General features: G+C 45.6%; 1 protein-coding gene and 1 pseudogene across 2 annotated transcripts in view; both read left to right on the top strand.

Moving 5' to 3' along the window:
- LOC124595643 (diacylglycerol lipase-beta-like) overlaps positions 1-14,275 on the top strand; it is an 855,670-nt gene that overhangs the window by 655,981 nt on the left and 185,414 nt on the right. The gene's annotated exons all lie outside the window — the stretch shown is intronic.
- On the top strand, positions 10,270-10,387 carry LOC124555991 (annotated as a pseudogene).

Genomic DNA, 14,275 nt, shown 5'->3' with positions numbered 1-14,275 from the left:
TTCCTGGTTTGACGCATACTCAGATGTCTTATCACGACTGGCCCGCCAAATCACCTGATCTTAGGCGCATAGAAAATGTATAGGACTATCCGTGGATTAGACGTAGCGATCGACATCCTCCTCAGTCTGGAAATGGCCTAAATACTTATGTAATGTTCAGTACACCCTCTACAGTCACCAAAAGAAGTATCCGCACTTATATACGTTACACCCTGTATATATCTTCTTTCTTCTTTTTCTTGGCTTTTATCCCGCATCTTAACTGAGTCAGTTTATTAATTGTTGGATTTGACAGTGGTGTGAGAGATCTGATCATCCAGGGACTGCTTCAGCTGGATGTACCACACTTGAAGGAATACACCGCCGGAAAAAATCCAGCACCCTCAAGAGCTGTGTTCAGTTGCTCCGTGTTATAATATGTGAATACTAAAGAGTTATAGCATCAGTGATTCAGTCGTAACGATCATCGCCGATCAGGTGGTGCTCAGAAGGCCTGTCTCTGGACTCTCTGTGTTACTGCAGGCAGTAACTGTGCTATGTTTAGAGGTGAACAGTGTTTGCAACATTCACTCTACGGTACAAACATGTCCCAGCGATGAGTGTGTTCTCCCGTTGAATAGCTTCAGCCATTTGAACGGGGTCGCATTGTGGGCCTGTGGGAAGCTCGATGGAAATATCGATGGATTGCTACATACTTTGGCCACAATATATCGGTGATGTGTCGCTGCTGTCAACAGTTGTCTCTGGAACATTGGCGAACGTGTAGAAGAGGTTCTGAACGCCTGCATAGTACAGACGCACGTGAAGCTCGATGCATTGCGTGATCAGCGGTGACCAACCGGTCATCATCCAGGGACGATATCTGGGCATATGTTGCACCTGCTGTCATCAAGAATCATTGGAAACCGTCTGCCCATGGACAGACTACTACTTGCATCACTACACCGCCAAGCGTGGATACTCTGCTGTCGTTAAAGGGTTGACTTGAGAGTGGAATGTCGCTCTGTTGCCTGTAGTTGTGAGAATAGGTTCTGTCTGTGCACGACTGATGTACGTACACATATACGGTGCAGACCTGGTGAGCTGCCTGTTCCAGAGTGCATTCTCCCACGACACTCAGGTCACATTCTGGCTTGTGGGAGGCTTCAGTCGCAGCTCACGGTCACATTTTATGTTTCTCAAGGTAAAGAATCCAGTGCCCATTTCACTGCACAGGTTGTTACGCCGTGCTTCCGCCATTTCTTCGGCAGGAGGGTGACGCGCTTTACCAGCAGGACAATGCATTTCCATTATACGGCTGCTGCAACTCAACTTACTGTTCGTGATGTACAACAACTGCCCTGGCCATTGCACACGTATGCTACTTGATGAAGCGGGAATTTATTCGTTCTCCAAGTCGTGCCGCAACGATTGCCGAATTGCAACAATAGGCGCAGGTTTCTTGGGACAGTTTTGAGACGCTTCGCTAATCCCGCAGTACAGGACAGATAGTATAGATTGTGGAAAGGGACCAAAATAAGGGGCTGTCAGTTACACTCAACATACAACTTTATTATTTGATCAAGCATTATAAAAGCTCAAAAAAAATTTTTCTTTAAACACACAGCTTTAATCTTTGGGACTTAATTACCGGTTGAAAGCCACTATAACTTAAAAACGGCTGAAGGCCAATAACTTAAAACGCAAGCATAATCAGAAATTTAAAAGGCAAGCATTATCTTAAAACAGTTTTTAGTTAGGCTGAAGTAAACAAGTTAAATTCAAATATTTTTTAAATACCAAAGGCCTTACGTGAAACGGTTCTTTAATTTAGGCTGAAGACCTTAAGTGCAAAGACCTTAAGAGCAAACAACTCAAACTCAAAATCGGCTGAAGGCCCAATACTTAGAATTCAACAACATTTAAATTTTTAAAATTCCAAAGGCCTTACGTGACACAGTTCTTTGCACTAGGCTGAAGGCGTTAAGAGCAAAACAACTCTAATTTAAAAGAGAAAAAAGTCGGCTAGAAGCCATAAAAATGCAAACAACAAGAACAAATTTAAACAAATTTGGGCAGTACGCCCAAGGGCGTTCACATGTTCAATTCAAACACTAACGCTCGCTTAGGTGAGGCAGGCAGTCGGGCCAACCATTCACGATCCAACGACAACCCAATCGACCGACAGTCAGCGGACCCACCGACAAGATAACTTGCACTTTACACGACCAGGTCACAACAGTGAGTTCAACGGAATAACGTAGAAGATATTGGCGCCCACAACCAATCATACATGGAGCTGTCAAACACACCGTGCTGGATGAGGAAACTACGCTGCCTGAAATTTACGTCAACGGCAGGGGGGATAACCGGAACGTTAACGGCCACAAGGCAAAAGATTCCGCTGGTGCACTCCAATTCAAATAACCAAATACAGTGAAACTCCACCGGTGGGTGGCTAGAATTTTCCAACTTGAAAACCACCTTGCTGCTAGCGGGAATATCCCAACAGCCGACAACGAACTTCAAACGACACAAATTGAACAGTCTTGACTTGCTGGTAGGTTAAATCAAAACTCAACTTTCGTGTCCAGGATGAGCCACGGACCTCACAGCAATGGGAACAGCGCCACACTCTCCGACACCGCGTAGACACCGCTAGCGGGCCCCGACCAAACTACACTCCGCCGAGAATTCCTGGCTGCTCCACGCCAACCGGCCGACTGGTCGCACACCGCCCAGCCGGAAACTATAAGCGCCAGGTCAAAGATAGTCCAAGGTGCTAATATCGATACACACCGCTACTGCCAGCCGCGGAAGGAGAGAATAACAGCATAATCACGATAACCGCGGGAGACTAAACACAGAATCGCAACGAAGGTTTAATCCAGCGCATAGCATGAGCCAGCCACGGCTCAAGTTTATCTCAGTGTGACATCTTTTTAATCGTTTGCATGCGACAATATACGCCACATTGGCGTCATAGTGGGTACACTGAGTATTGCTGTATTGTGAGGTGTGTTTCATTTCGTCTGAATTCGTTACCATCTACTGCAGTGCTAAGGTTCTTGTCGCATCATTTGTCAATAAAGTGACCTTGTCTACATCTACGGTGTGTGGCGGAGGGTACCTTGAGTACCTCTATCGGTTCTCCCTTCTATTCCAGTCTCGTATTGTTCGTGGAAAGAAGGATTGTCGGTATGCCTCTGTGTGGGCTCTAATCTCTCTGATTTTATCCTCATGGTCTCTTCGCGAGATATACGTAGGAGGGAGCAATATACTGCTTGACTCTTCGGTGAAGGTATGTTCTCGAAACTTCAACGAAAGCCCGTACCGAGCTACTGAGCGTTGCAAAGTCTTCCACTGGAGTTTATCTGTCATCTCCGTAACGCTTTCGCGATTACTAAATGATCCTGTAACGAAGCGCGCTGCTCTCCGTTGGATCTTCTCTATCTCTTCTATCAACCCTACCTGGTACGGATCCCACACTGCTGAGCAGTATTCAAGCAGTGGGCGAACAAGCGTACTGTAACCTACTTCCTTTGTCTTCGCATGTGTTCCATTTTTTTGCGACCCTGCATGTGTGCCCTCGTCGAATTGAAGTTATATTGACGTGGTGTCTCCCGTGCTGATGTGTCCTCGCGGCGTGGAAGTGGATGCTGCAACGTAAGAGGGAGTGTAAATGCAGCGGGTCCGCTGTGTGGCGGGGAGCAGCTGGCGTGAGTGCGATGCGTGCCGTAGCGCCGTTACGTAAAGCGCTCCCGTCGGGAGACGCCGGGCCGGCCACACGGGGGTTTTGCGCAACCTCCAGCTCTGCAGCGTGCGTGCCCCTCCAGGTAGCACGGTACACCCAGTCTTCAGAGGGCGCACCACAGGCACCGTCTGCTCTCTCCCAGAAATAAGTCGAATCTGGGAAGTCAATATCAATAATCGTACAATGAAGGCTTCCACGTCCGGTTATCCTAGAAGTCGGTGAATCTTCCCGGTTGCATGATCGTGGTCCGTGAAACTTTTTTGTAACTAACCTTTATTTTTAAACAAGTTGATTCATCCAGTAAACAGCTTTGAGTGCTGGAACAGAATTTTCATCAACCTCTCTGAGTTCAGTCTATAGGCAGGCAGTGATATACTTTTTTAAGTAAAAAATATTTTATCAGGAAATGTGTGATATCAGTCACTTCAGATGGCTGCCAACAGACATCTAAGCTTTGCATTTGTTTGAATATTCTACCAACCAGTTGTAGGAAACACGCTTCCCAACAGCCATTTCACTTGAAAAAAATTTTCATTGTTTCCCAGAAATTCACAATCCTTTTCTGTCTACCACGTTACTTATAAGGGTACATTCGAGGAGACTGGGTGGCAGTTCATGATTAGAGGCTGAAGTTATTTTACATTTTTCATCCTGGCTGCACGACTTGTATGAGTCGGCAGTACAGTCTGTGGCACCTGTTCTCAGTTAGAAAGATGCCTCATAGTGTCCTCGTCCTTGTGCCCAGTATGAAGCAAGTGATCTGTTTTTGACGTTATATCGGAAGAGCTGTTGTTTATCCCAGTTATGTTTAAGTTAAAATTAACAGTCGATATCGCAATAATATTTGTTTATTTACCGGTTTCGGCTTATGTAACGGCCCTCTTCAGAATGTTTGGCCATCTGTGGCTGGTGGTGGCGGTTCCTCGGTTGTCTAGTGATACCTCCTGTCCCTGCAGCTACCTGGCACACACCCGCGAATGGCGGGTGGCCGAACTCCCATATCACAGGCGTCTCCTGCCAGAGCTAGCACTGCGACAGCAGAACTGTTGTCGTGAGCACCGCGTGTTTGGAAACATTACGGACAACAGGCCGTTTGCTGTCTACATTTACGCCCTCATGACTACTCTGCAATTCACACTTAAGTGCCGGGCAGAGGGTTCTTCGAACCGCCTTTAGACCACTCCAACCTACCAATCTAATAGCGCATGGGATAAATGAGCAATCAAACCTTTCTGTAGGAGTTCTGATTTCTCTTTTCAAAGGAATTTCCTGCAACCATCAGAGAATTGTGAGGCACGAGACTCTCCAATGAGAGGTGCCTACCCCGTTCAGCAGTAGCGCGTGCATCGATGACAGCGACGCTACAAACTTAGGTACTACATTACTTCTGCAAATCACGTGCCCTCCGAGCGACAAGCAGATATCTTTCCGCCGGGCAGTCACGTAGGGTGCAGCGCAGCCCTCCAAGGGTAGTTTAATTTGCTGAGCCGACCTAGGATCATCTCTTTGAAGCATTCCTCCAGCCGGCAGTTCCAGCGCTGAACATGGACCGAGTAGAACCGGCTCATCTCCCTGGACGCCTTCGCCTTTGGAGCCATCGAACCACCAACCAGTCTTGCACGGTCAGTGCTCTGCAACTTTGGCCTCGCAGAATCCAGCGCCACAACGACTCATCGGCAGTCCTCCACGAGCTAGTCTGCGCACCCCTGGCCTCGACAGACTCCAGCTCTAGGATTCTTATCTGTGATAGTTAGTTCTGGACAGACAGCCAGAGGTGATTCGTTTGGACATTAATATATCGTATATTCCCAGTGGTAGTGAACTACTACAAACCTCCGCATTCAGACTTATCAGTGACTGTATTGCGGTCTAACCAGTTTGACAATTTTTCGGTTGATCTCTTGTGTTATTGTGACTATTTAAACTGCAGCCGTTGTGGCTTAAGGGTATGTGTCTCTTTTATAACATGTCAATAAAGCATTTATTGTCACTGATCTACCTGGGAGCTTGGTCTTGCTTAGTGAGCCGTTATCAATTTACTTCAGTTGATACTATAGAAAAGGCGCCAGCACGGGAGTCTAAAGCCAGTGGTAGGCACACCCATCAGTTCTAGTTGATCATCTACCAGAGGCTGTGAGGCTCTGATAAGATATAAGGCCGCCTTAGGATTCCGTCTCTGTCTGTTTTAGTGGTACAGAGAGTTTTCTGCCTTTAGTAACCTTCGCTGGTTCAAATGGTTCAAATGGCTCTGAGTACTATGCGACTTAACTTCTGAGGTCATCAGACGCCTAGAACTTACAACTAATTAAACCTAACTAAGCTAAGGACATCACACACATCCATGCCTGAGGTAGGATTCGAACCTGCGACAGTAGCGGTCGCTCGGTTCCAGAACCGCACAGGCACTCCGGCCGGCTTTCGCTGGTGGTGACACGAAGTGAGCTAACAAGGTAGCGACAAAGAATTCCCCAGATGTGTGTGCGGCGAGTACATTCACACCTACATCTACAATTACACTCCTTGAGGCACAGCACGGTGAGCGGCGAAGGACACTTACGATACGACTGTCATTTCTCTCCTTACTTGTTTCATTATAAAATACAGAGGGATCCAAAAGTATGTATCCACTGTTTAAAAGTCCATAACTTGCAAACTAATTGACGGAGTTGTTTCATTTTTGGTGAAAGTGTAGCTTAAAGTCCAACTTAAAAATATCACTGTAGGTGTTCGAAATGGTCACCATTAACATCCACATACAAACGATGCCGCCGAACTGCATCACCAACTACTGACTGCAACGTGTTCAGTTGGATATTTGCACATGAATGTACGATGGATTCTCGAAGTTCATCCAATGTGCGTGGCTTTTGGCGATAAACGACGTCCTTTAGTGTTCCCCACAGGTAAAAGTCCAGAGAAGTTAGGTCTGGGGAACGTGGTGGATACTTCAAAGCACCTCTACGGCCTATCCATCTTCCTGGTAGATTTTCGTCGAGATGCGCCCTAACACGATTTTGGTAGTGGGCTGGGGCACCATCTTGTTCAAAGTATACTCTTCCGTCTCCATACAAGTCTCGGATGGCAGGTAAAATGGATGTCAGAAGCTTCTGACGGTACACCTCACCGGTAACTGTGCTGTCAAAGAAGAATGGCCCAATCAAGCCCCGGTAAGACAACCCACACCACACATTTACTCCTGGCAAATTCACGGCTTTGTCTACATGGACGTTCGGATTTTCGGCGGCCCAGTAGATGCAATTGTGGCGATTTACTGTACCATTGAGTTTGAACTGTGCCTTATCAGACCACACAATCATCTCTGCAAACTCTTCATCGTTCTCAACATATTAGTAAACCACTCGCAGTACTCCATTCTACGATCTCGGTCGTCCTCGTTCATTGCGTGTAGCAATCGTGGAATGTAGCACTTCCACTTTGCTGTCTTCAAAATTCGCCGAACACTTGAGCGACACACTCCAGTTTCACGGGCACACTGTCTCTCAGACTTCAGTGGTGAGCGAGTGAATTGTTGTAACACACAACAGGAGTTAGCTGGACTTGTTACTGTTACAGGTCGTCCAGATCGTTGTTTGTGTACATCTTCAACACAGTCTTCGGCTTCAAATTCGTCTCGAATGCGACGAATCGTTAAACGCGTCGGTTGCTCTGTTTGATACTCATTTCGCCACTGCCGTTGAACCTCATTAATGTTTTCGTACTTAAAATACCACTTCAAAATTGACTTCCTTTCATCTAATGTAAGCCTTGCGCCAGCCATGTTTACTCGAGTAACTAGGTGCAACTAAGAACAAAGCACTGACTATCTGGCGACTGTCATCTGACAAAACAAAACAACGCAATACAACGCTTGTGTGGCGATTTCCAGAACTACAAACTACTACACTACCAAACATGAGACAACTCCGTCAATTACTTTGCCAGTTATGGACTGTTAAACAGTCGATACAGTTTTTTTGACCCCTCTGTAGTATACGGAAGCACAAACGAGCTCGATCCTGTTTCTAGTCGTGGTCGCTCCGCAAGATGTATGTGAGAGAAAGTAACATGTTGCGAGACTCTTCTTGGAGCGTATGACCTCGGAAACGCAGCAGTGAAGCACCCCGTGATGCACAACGCCTCCCTCGTTGCATCTGCCACTGGAGGTCGCGGAGCATCGCCGTGACGCTACCACGTTTGCTTATAGGGCCGCCCTCCTTTGTATCTTTTGTGTCTTCTCTATTAAACCAACACGGCAAGGCTCCCAGACTAATGAATATTAAAGAAGAATCAGTTGAGCGACTGCTTTATGAAACACTTCTTTCGCGAATGAATTAAATTTCTTTAGGAATCTTCGAATACTTCTCGGCCTGGCATATACTTACCCTACAACTAACTTTACGTGGTCATTATTATTATTAGGCTCCGTACACTTAGTTGTAGATATTTTACCGGTGTTACTGTTTCTACTAATTTACCATCAATATACAACGAAACCAACGGTTAGCGGTAATTACTGCTGCTAGCAATCCACCAGAGGGCGAGTTCATAACACATCTGCACACGGGTTTCGTTGTACACCGTTGCTTTATGCCCTTACATAAGCGATTAACTATAACTGTTGTGGCCTATGAGATCAGTCAGTGAAATACTGATATGTATTAGTAAACTGAGCAACGAAATCGGGAACTGAGGATATTAATGTACATTCAGAACACGTTAGAATTATACCGTTGCTTTATTCACAGAAAACTGCTTTGCTATGAATGATGATCCTGCACACAATGGTCCAATAGAATCTAAAATAGTTTTAGCACAGTAGTGGCAGGCATTAAACAGTTAACTACATCACAGTCACTGTAACTTCCACTATGTTCATTTATTTTAATGTATTGCACGAACCGGAACAGCAAACGCTCGTCAAGACTACTGCTTTATGCTTTCTTGCCCACTTTTCATTACGCTATTCAACTTCTTCTACAACTATCAATACATAAATTTATTATTAAATTAACATAGAAAATGAAATATTAGTACAAATTATCCACGCAGAGACTACAAGCTTTATGTATTTGTACATAACTCCGTATTAGGTGCACAGTTTTACCTGTTATGCTATAAACATTACAGTAAAACACTAATGGTTCTTTTCAACTACTTACGCGCAATACGCAACATTTACGAGGGTTGGAACTTTAGTAGTGGCAACTATTTATTTACAGCTCGTACAAAATAGATACTTGTTTCAAAGTTTTACTGACCTTGAAAGTAGTCACCAGCATTGTGTATAACCCGTTGTCAGCAATGTGGAAGTAGTAGGATACTCTTAGCACTGCCAGTTGTGTTGACAGTTCGAGCAGCGCGGTCTATTGCCCGACGAACTTGTGGCAGTTCTGAAGCGAATGCCGTGAAGTGTTTCCTTCAGTTTAGAAATTGAGTTGAACTCACGAGGGCTTAAGTCAGGGGAGTGCAGTAGGTGGTACAGCACTTAGCAGCCCCTTCAGTCAAACAAATCAGTAGCAGCTTACACTGTGCGTGCTTGAGCATTGTCCTGCAAAATGATGGTCAGGTCCTGCAGAAAGTGTCATCATTTCCGTCTTTATGCTGTTCATTTTTGGAAAACAACCTACGACCAGCTTAGAGACAGAAGTGATGACACTTTCTGCAGGACCTGTCCATCATTTTGCATGACAATGCTCAAGCACGTACAGTGTAAGCTGTTACTGATTTGTTTGACTGATGGGGCTGCTAAGTGCTATACTACCTACCGCACTGCCATGACTTAAGCTCTCGTAAGTTCAACTCGATTACTAAAGTGAAGGAAACACTTCACATCATTCGCTCCAGAACTGCCACAAGTTCGTCGGGCAATAGAACGCGCCGCTCGAACTGTCAACACAATTGGCACTGCTAAGAGTATTCTACGACTTCCACATCGCTGACAACGGGTTATACACCATGTTGATGAATACTTTGGAGGTCAGTAAAACTTTGAAACACGTATCTATTTTGTACGAGCTGTAAATAAATAGTTACCATTATTAAAGTTCCAACCCTCGTATTTACGTTGAGGGTCAGCTTGCAGTCCGTGTACCACACGTCAATCTTCTAAAGGGCTTCCAGCATTTCGGGACAGCTTTCTGGCGTGACACCTTTCGTCCACAAACAGCCTCATTCACTTGGAGTGCTCTCATAGTTTCTTTTACATTTGTCAATTTGGCTCTATTGAGAACGACGTGTTGAATTTTATCAGGAAGGAAATTGTGAACCAGTCGCAAGTCTAGTCTGATGTTCCATGAGCTCGTATATTGTTCAGTAGGTGACAGTGTGAACTGTATCAAAAACTATACGGATGCCAAATAACACGGCGCGAAGCTGAAATTAGTTATCTACGGCCATGTGGTTTACTGGCAAGGTTGGCCATTCCATTCTCTGAATATTAACCGACTTTTAGCTATAGGCTATTCCAGTTATTTCTGATCCAAGGTGGCGGACATTATTCTGGTGAAGAACCATTTTCCCCTCTGCTTAGGAGCAATGCCAACGGCCTTGCCGCAGTGGTAACACCGATTCCCATCAGATCACCGAAGTTAAGCGCTGTCGGGCTGGGCTAGCTTTTGGATGGGTGACCATCCGGTCTGCCGAGCGCAGTTGGCAAGCGGGGTGCACTCAGCCCTTGTGAGGCAAACTGAGGAGCTACTTGATTGAGTAGTAGCGGCTCCGATCTCGTAAACTGACATACGGCCGGGAGAGCGGTTGTCTGACCACATGCCCCTCTATATCCGCATCCAGTGACGCCTATGAGCTGAGGATGAGACGGCGGCCGGTCGGTACCGTTGGGCCTTCATGGCCTGTTCGGGAGGAGTTTAGTTTTTAGTTTAGTTTAGGACCAACTAGTGTAAGCAGGCTTCCTGAGTGAAACATGTCACTTAACCCGTGGATGAGCTGTATAGAGCATCTGGTTTCTCTGCTCCGTGTGTTTAACCATCTACAATAGAATATACAGAAAAGTTCAAACTTATGTTCGATGAAAAACGCGTACTGTTCCAAGCAGGGAGCAAATTCAACTAAGATTAAAATCCAGAAGCAGCTTCATTAACAATGTGGACATAGAACCTCCTGAATTTACCCACGACAAGACATTGAGCCAACAGGTACCAAACTGGAGTGCGAAACTTGGAGGGGCCTCAACATACTACGAACAGGAGCTGCACAAGAACAGCGAACATATCAAGACTAGTGTCAGAAGATGACAGCGTAACTTTCTGTGATTGTGGTGAGATACAGTCCTTACAAGCTGATCTAAGGTTGGGAAATAATGCAGCTATTGGCGTCGTCCAATATTGACCGGAAAATTTTAGAAGAAATAACGACTGACAGTGGCTGAGAACTCGCCTGAACACGAAAAAAAAGATGAAAGAAGAACCTAAAGTCATCCACGCGTCTTTGAGGGGTCAGGCTCGCATTTGGAACCACATAGTTCTCTCTGTTTCCCTCAAGAGCTTTAGTACTCGAAAAAGCAAAATAAATGTGAGGTGAATGACAACGCATTGCTGGTTACTTGCTGAAGAGTGCACATTAAGGGACGCAGTGAGGAAAAAGTGTGGACTCGTCAATGAACAGCACGCGAGCTGAACTGAAATATGCTTTACATCTACGTCTATACTCCGCAAACTATCTTACGGTTTGTGGCGGAGGGTACCTCTGGGACCGTTATCATTCCCACCCCTTGCCTTCTTCTATTTAAGAACGGTGCGTGGGAATATCGACTATCGACAAACGTCCGTATGAGGTCTGATTTATTTTCTAGTCGTGACCACTTCACGAGAGTTTATTGAGGGAAGTAACCTGTCGCCCAGCTCACCTTAGAGTGTAGTTCGTTGGAATTTCAGAATTGTACCTCTCTAAGATACGCAATGCCTCTCTTGTAGCGTTTGCCACAGGCGCCGTAAGGCTCTCCCACTTCTTGAACGATCCCGCGATAAAACGTTGAGCTATTCGTTGAGCCGTCTATCTTAATCTTACCTGGTGAAGGCCTCAAATTGATGAGTAGTTCTCAAAAAATTGTCTTTCAAGGGTTCTTCAAGGCACTCCTTTCATGGGTGAATTACGTTTGCTTAAGAACATGTTTTTTGCTCGCGTATCATGTCTGGAAACCTAGAATCTGTAGGAATCGACATGGATTCCGGAAACAGCGATCGTGTGAGACCCAACTCGCTTTATTTGTTCATGAGACCCAGAAAATGTTAGATACAGGCTCCCAGGTAGATGCCATTTTCCTTGACTTCCGGAAGGCGTTCGATACAGCTCCGCACTGTCTCCTGATAAACAGAGCCTACGGAATATCAGACCAGCTGTGTGGCTGGATTGAAGAGTTTTTAGCAAACAGAACACAGCATGTTGTTCTCAATGGAGAGACGTCTACAGACGTTGAAGTAACCTCTGGCGTGTCACAGGGGAGTGTTATGGGACCATTGCTTTTCACAATATATATAAATGACGTAGTAGATAGGGTCGGTAGTTCAATGCGGCTTTTCGCGGATGATGCTGTAGTATACAGAGAAGTTGCAGCATTAGAAAATTGCAGCGAAATACAGGAAGATCTGCAGAGGATAGGCACTTGGTGCAGGGAGTGGCAACTGACCCTTAACATAGACAAATGTAATGTATTGCAAATACATAGAAAGAAGGATCCTTTATTGTATGATTATATGATAGGGGAACAAACACTGGTAGCAGTTACGTCTGTAAAATATCTGGGAGTATGCGTTCGGAACGATTTGAAGTGGAATGATCATATAAAATTAATTGTTGGTAAGGCGGGTGCCAGGTTGAGATTCATTGGGAGAGTCCTTAGAAAATGTAGTTCATCAACAAAGGAGGTGGCTTACAAAATACTCATTCGACCTATACTTGAGTATTGCTCGTGAGTGTGGGATCCGTACCAAGTCGGGTTGACAGAGGAAATAGAGAAGATCCAAAGAAGAGCGGCTCGTTTCGTCACAGGGTTATTTGGTAAGCGTGATAGCGTTATGGAGATGTTTAGCAAACTCAAGTGGCAGACTCTGCAAGAGAGGCGCTCTGCATCGCGGTGTAGCTTGCTGTCCAGGTTTCGAGAGGGTGCGTTTCTGGATGAGGTATCGAATATATAGCTTCCCCCTACTTATACCTCCCGAGGAGATCACGAATGTAAAATTAGAGAGATTCGAGCGCGCACGGAGGCTTTCCGGCAGTCGTTCTTCCCGCGAACCATACGCGACTGAAACAGGAAAGAGAGGTAATGACAGTGGCACGTAAAGTGCCCTCCGCCACACACCGTTGGGTGGCTTGAGGAGTATAAATGTAGATGTTGATGTAGAAGCTTCTTCCAATGAATCTGTCTCGCAGCTGTATTTCCTACAGTTCCACTTCATGTCACTCCAGAGTACTCTGTCCGCCCCGGTAGCTGAGTGGTCAGCGTGACAGACTGTCAATCCTAAGGGCCCGGGTTCGATTCCCGGCTGGGTCGGAGATTTTCTCCGCTCAGGGACTGGGTGTTGTGTTGTCCTAATCATCATCATTTCATCCCCATCGACGCGCAGGTCGCCGAAGTGGCGTCAAGCCGAAAGACCTGCACCAGGCGAACGGTCTACCCGACGGGAGGCCCTAGCCACACGACATTTCCATTTTTTTCCAGAGTACTCTTACAAAGTGCTTCGCCCTCGCAGCGTCTGATATAATAACAAATGCTCTTTCCGCTCCTATGCTATAATCGTTACAAGCGCACCTTAACCTTCTCGACGTAGGCATCTCGCTGCTCACAGACTAATCGTACCTGAAAGAACGGTGCAAAATTAAGGCGGCGCTACTTATCTCATTACACTGATCCGAACAGCGTCACATCCATGGATTTTCGTCGACCTTTTTTCAGTTAAGACACTAGTTTTAATGCTTCAGATATTCTACATAGTCTCACCCACCTGAGTATAACGCTCAGAACCTTTACGCAACCACGTGAAACTGTCATAAATGCTTTTCTTGTGGATGTTGTTCAACTCGCGCATCACGCTGGCTTCATTGTCGATTACGTTATCAAAGCGTTGGTCCCTCACGTGAGTTTCTACTTTTTGTTGTTTTGTGGTAGGTTCATACTGATAACACCAAGCCCGTCACCCTTAATGATTTTTTCCATAAAAGAATTGTCCGCGATTTGCAAGTCGATCACGTTGCGGAGACGTCCACGCGTCGTTATTTTTTTTCGGAAGTTGTGTAGGATAAATTAAGGCCACACTTTTTTCGTCTTCAAAACATTCTGGACAGTGTCTTGAACTCTTGATTTAGAAATGTTGTTCCATTGAGATTGAGGCACACCAGCATTGATATACTACGGTCACACATTTACTACTTAACACTGTCTGCTCAAAATTGACTGATCGAATGCATACTTGTTTTTTACAGTTGTTAGTTCAAGCTTCCATCGTAGTTACTGTGCTGACATAGCTTATACGTCAAGAATAAAACCAATCTCGGGACCTTTTGGTCGGACGGTGTATGGCATTTCTTTAG

The sequence above is a fragment of the Schistocerca americana genome, chromosome 1 (assembly GCF_021461395.2).
Source record: "Schistocerca americana isolate TAMUIC-IGC-003095 chromosome 1, iqSchAmer2.1, whole genome shotgun sequence".
Taxonomy (NCBI): Eukaryota; Metazoa; Arthropoda; class Insecta; order Orthoptera; family Acrididae; genus Schistocerca; species Schistocerca americana.
This window is presented reverse-complemented; position numbering and strand designations above follow the sequence as displayed.